This window comes from Rhinoderma darwinii, chromosome 4 (assembly GCF_050947455.1).
Source record: "Rhinoderma darwinii isolate aRhiDar2 chromosome 4, aRhiDar2.hap1, whole genome shotgun sequence".
Lineage (NCBI taxonomy): Eukaryota > Metazoa > Chordata > Amphibia > Anura > Rhinodermatidae > Rhinoderma > Rhinoderma darwinii.
The window spans coordinates 125,942,271-125,948,270 of record NC_134690.1 but is presented as its reverse complement, the minus strand read 5'-3'; positions in this window follow the sequence as shown (position 1 = coordinate 125,948,270).

The window sequence follows — 6,000 nt, the reverse complement described above, 5'->3', positions numbered from 1 at the left end:
TAAATACGAAAATGGTCATAACTTGGCCAAAAATGCTCGTTTTTAAAAAATAAAAACGTTACTGTAATCTACATTGCAGCGCCTATCTGCTGCAATAGCAGATAGGGGCTGCAAAATCTGGTGACAGAGCCTCTTTAACTTTTTTAGTCCCTCAGGGGCTTTGCAAATGCGACATAGCCTCTGCAAACCATTCCTGCTAAATTTGACCTACCAAAAGCCAAATGGCACTCTTTCCCTTCTTAGCCCTGCTGTGTGTCCAAACAGCCGTGTACAACCATGTGTGGGGTATTGTTTTACCAGGAAGAAATTGCTTTACAAATGTGGCGGTGCTTTTTCTCCTTTAGTCCTTGTGGAAATGAGAAAAAATTAGCTAAATCTACATTTTCTTTGAAAGAATGTAGATTTCATTTTCACAGCCTACCTCCAATAATTTCTGCAATAAACCTGTAGGGTCAAAATGCTCACTATACCCCTAGATAATTTACTTGAGGGGTGTAGTTTCCCAAATGGGGTCACTTTTTGGGGATTTCCACTGTTTTGGCACCGCACGAGCCCTTCAAACCCGACATGGTCCCTAAAATATATTCTAATAAAAAGGAGGGCCAAAATCCACCAGGTGCTCCCTTGCTTCTGAGGCCTGTGCTTCAGTCCATTACCATACTAGGACCACATGTGGGAGATTTCCTCACACTGCAGAACCTGGGCAATAAATATTGAGTTGCGTTCTAAATGCTGTTTCAAATACTTTAAGGGGTGAAGTTTTTAAAATGGGGTGACTTTTTTTGGGGTTTCTAATATATAAGGCCCTAAAAGCCACTTCACAACTGAACTGGTCCCTGAAAAAATAGCCTTTTGAAATTTTCTTGAAAATATGAGAAATTGCTGCTAAAGTTCGAAGCCTTGTAACGTCCTAGAAAAAAAAATGGATGTTAAAAAAATAATGCCAATCTAAAGTAAACAGATGGGGAATGTTAATTAACAACAATATTCTGTGTTATATTAAAAGAAGATACATTTAAATTTAGAAAAATGCTAATTTTTGCAATTTTTCTCAACATTTTGGTGTTTTTTCATAATTAAATACTAAATGTACCGAGCAAATTTTAACAGTAACATAAAGTCCAATGTGTCATGAGAAAACAATCTCAGAATCGCTTGGATAGATATAAGAATTCCGAAGTTATCACCACATAAAGTGAAACATGTCAGATTTGAAAAATTAGGCTCTGTCAGGAAGGGGTTAAAGAGGCTCTTTCACCAGATTTTGCAACCCCTATCTCCTATTGCAGCAGATCGGCGCTGCAATGTAGATAAGAGTAACGTTTTGTTATTTTTTTTTAAACGAGCATTTTTGGCCAAGTTATGAGCATTTTTATATTTATGCAAATTAGGCTTTCTAAAGTACAACTGGGCGTGTTTAAAGTTAAAGTACAACTGGGCGTGTATTGTGCATGCACATCTGGGCGTTTTTACTTCTTTTACTAGCTGGGCGTTGTGAATAGAAGTATCATCCACTTCTCTTCAGAACGTCCAGCTTCTGGCAGTGCAGACACGCAGCGTGTTCTCGAGAGATCACGCTGTGACGTCACTCACTTCCTGCCCCAGGTCCTGCATCGTGTCGGACGAGCGAGGACACATCGGCACCAGAGGCTACAGATTCTGCAGCAGCATCAGCGTTTGCAGGTAAGTAGCTACATCGACTTACCTGCAAACGCCGATGCTGCTGCAGAATCAACTGTAGCCTCTGGTGCCGATGTGTCCTCGCTCGTCCGACACGATGCAGGACCTGGGGCAGGAAGTGAGTGACGTCACAGCGTGATCTCTCGAGAACACGCTGTGTGTCTGCACTGCCAGAAGCTGGGCGTTGTGAAGAGAAGTGGATGATACTTATATTCCCAACGCCCAGCAAGTAAAATAAGTAAAAACGCCCAGATGTAACACACATAATACACGCCCAGTTGTACTTTAACTTTAAACACGCCCAGTTGTACTTTAGAAAGCCTCATTTACATAAATATAAAAATGGTCATAACTTGGCCAAAAATGCTCGTTTAAAAAAAAAACAAAAAACGTTACTTTTATCTACATTGCAGCGCCGATCTGCTGCAATAGGAGATAGGGGTTGCAAAATCTGGTGACAGAGCCTCTTTAAGAGGACAGAATTCATTAAGGAGCACACTATTGAAATACTGTATTCAGTGGTATAACAACAAAACTGTCCGTATAGCACTTATTAGGATAAGGTCAAAGGGGATATATGTTAGATACAAGGAGGATAAAGTACCTCATAGTATTTATGAGGCACATATATCAGACAGTGTTTCCTATAAGGTCGCGCACCTTCCACAGTCCGCCCGCTCACTAAAGTTTAAATCCTGTGCACTGCCATGGGCGGCGTGCGTATGCAGTGGCGTCGCTACCACCGGACGGGGCTCCGGTGCTAGCGACAGCCACATTCACTTGTATGTGCGTCCTCAGGTTACACCAGTTATACCACTCAGGTTACCCTGGTGCTTTTCCCAGATATGGCGAGAAATGGGGTTCTCCGCTTTCCTTGCAACGTTATTAACATGATCTCTAATGCTTCTGTTGAATTCCCTTATGGTTTTGGGGGCTCCGGTGCTAGCGACAGCCACATTCACTTGTATGTGCTTCCTCTGGTTACACCAGTTATACCGCTCAGGCTACCCTGGTGCTTTTCCCAGATATGGCGAGAAATGGGGGTCTCCGCTTTCCTTGCAATGTTATTAACATGATCTCTAATACTTCTGTTGAATTCCCTTATGGTTTTACCCTCAAACGGATACCCACAGCTACATGTCATGAGATAAATGACGCCTTGGGTCTCACAGTTGATAAAGTCGTAATTCTTAAAATTTCAACCCAAGACCGTTTTGGAAAAAGTCTTGCTAACCCTTATTGATTTGCTTTACAAATGTTAGGGCGCTTTTTCTCCTTTATTTTTTGAGAAAATGAAAACTTTTGAGCCAAAGCTACGTCTTATTGGAAAACATTTTTTTTAAAATTTTCACTGCCCAATTCAAATAAAATCTATGAAACACCTGAGGTGTCAAAATGCTCACTACACCCATAGATTAATTCCTCAAGGGGTGCAGTATCCTAAATGGAGTCACTTTTGGGTAGTTTCCACTGTACTGGCACCTTAGGGGCTTTGCAAAAGCGACATGGTGTCAAGAAACCAATCCAGCAAAATCTGTGCTCCAAAAGCCAAATGATGCTAAACAGCACAGTTTATGATCACATATGGGGTATTGCCATACTCCAGAGAAATTGCTTTACAAATGTTGGGGTTCATATTTTTCCTTTATTTGTTGAGAAAATGACAAATTTTGCGCTAAAGCTACGTCTTATTGAAGAAAAGGGATTGTTTTTATTTTCACTGCTCAATTCTAGTAAAATCTATGAAATAACTGTGGGGTCAAAATGCTCACTACACACCTAGATGAATTCCTCAAGGAGTGTAGTTTCCTAAATAGAGTCACTTTTTGGGCGCTTTAACTTTTTTAGTCCCTCAGGTCTTTGCAAATGCGACATAGCCTCTGCAAACCCTTCCTGCTAAATTTGACCTCCAAAAGCCAAATGGCACTCTTTCCCTTCTTAGCCCTGCTGTGTGTCCAAACAGCCGTGTACGACCACATGTGGGGTATTGTTTTACCAGGAAGAAATTGCTTTACAAATGTGGCGGTGCTTTTTCTCCTTTAGTCCTTGTGGAAATGAGAAAAAATTAGCTAAATCTACATTTTCTTTGAAAGAATGTAGATTTCATTTTCACAGCCTACCTCCAATAATTTCTGCACTAAACCTGTAGGGTCAAAATGCTCACTATACCCCTAGATAATTTACTTGAGGGGTGTAGTTTGCCAAATGGGGTCACTTTTTGGGGATTTCCACTGTTTTGGCACCGCACGAGCCCTTCAAACCCGACATGGTCCCTAAAATATATTCTAATAAAAAGGAGGGCCAAAATCCACCAGGTGCTCCCTTGCTTCTGTGCTTCAGTCCATTACCATACTAGGACCACATGTGGGAGATTTCCTCACACTGCAGAACCTGGGCAATAAATATTGAGTTGCGTTCTAAATGCTGTTTCAAATACTTTAAGGGGTGAAGTTTTTAAAATGGGGTGACTTTTTTTGGGGTTTCTAATATATAAGGCCCTAAAAGCCACTTCACAACTGAACTGGTCCCTGAAAAAATAGCCTTTTGAAATTTTCTTGAAAATATGAGAAATTGCTGCTAAAGTTCGAAGCCTTGTAACGTCCTAGAAAAAAAAATGGATGTTCAAAAAATAATGCCAATCTAAAGTAAACAGATGGGGAATGTTAATTAACAACAATATTCTGTGTTATATTAAAAGAAGATACATTTAAATTTAGAAAAATGCTCATTTTTGCAATTTTTCTCAACATTTTGGTGTTTTTTCATAATTAAATACTAAATGTACCGAGCAAATTTTAACAGTAACATAAAGTCCAATGTGTCATGAGAAAACAATCTCAGAATCGCTTGGATAGATATAAGAATTCCGAAGTTATCACCACATAAAGTGAAACATGTCAGATTTGAAAAATTAGGCTCTGTCAGGAAGGGGTTAAAGAGGCTCTGTCACCAGATTTTGCAACCCCTATCTCCTATTGCAGCAGATCGGCGCTGCAATGTAGATAAGAGTAACGTTTTGTTTGTTTTTTTAAACGAGCATTTTTGGCCAAGTTATGAGCATTTTTATATTTATGCAAATGAGGCTTTCTAAAGTACAACTGGGCGTGTTTAAAGTTAAAGTACAACTGGGCGTGTATTGTGCATGCACATCTGGGCGTTTTTACTTCTTTTACTAGCTGGGCGTTGTGAATAGAAGTATCATCCACTTCTCTTCAGAACGTCCAGCTTCTGGCAGTGCAGACACACAGCGTGTTCTCGAGAGATCACGCTGTGACGTCACTCACTTCCTGCCCCAGGTCCTGCATCGTGTCGGACGAGCGAGGACACATCGGCACCAGAGGCTACAGTTGATTCTGCAGCAGCATCAGCGTTTTCAGGTAAGTAGCTACATCGACTTACCTGCAAACGCCGATGCTGCTGCAGAATCAACTGTAGCCTCTGGTGCCGATGTGTCCTCGCTCGTCCGACACGATGCAGGACCTGGGGCAGGAAGTGAGTGACGTCACAGCGTGATCTCTCGAGAACACGCTGTGTGTCTGCACTGCCAGAAGCTGGGTGTTGTGAAGAGAAGTGGATGATACTTATATTCCCAACGCCCAGCTAGTAAAATAAGTAAAAACGCCCAGATGTAACACACATAATACACGCCCAGTTGTACTTTAACTTTAAACACGCCCAGTTGTACTTTAGAAAGCCTCATTTACATAAATATAAAAATGGTCATAACTTGGCCAAAAATGCTCGTTTAAAAAAAAACAAAAAAACTTTACTTTTATCTACATTGCAGCGCCGATCTGCTGCAATAGGAGATAGGGGTTGCAAAATCTGGTGACAGAGCCTCTTTAAGAGGACAGAATTCATTAAGGAGCACACTATTGAAATACTGTATTCAGTGGTATAACAACAAAACTGTCCGTATAGCACTTATTAGGATAAGGTCAAAGGGGATATATGTTAGATACAAGGAGGATAAAGTACCTCATAGTATTTATGAGGCACATATATCAGACAGTGTTTCCTATAAGGTCGCGCACCTTCCACAGTCCGCCCGCTCACTAAAGTTTAAATCCTGTGCACTGCCATGGGCGGCGTGCGTATGCAGTGGCGTCGCTAGCACCGGACGGGGCTCCGGTGCTAGCGACAGCCACATTCACTTGTATGTGCTTCCTCTGGTTACACCAGTTATACCGCTCAGGCTACCCTGGTGCTTTTCCCAGATATGGCGAGAAATGGGGGTCTCCGCTTTCCTTGCAACGTTATTAACATGATCTCTAATACTTCTGTTGAATTCCCTTATGGTTTTACCCTCAAACGGATACC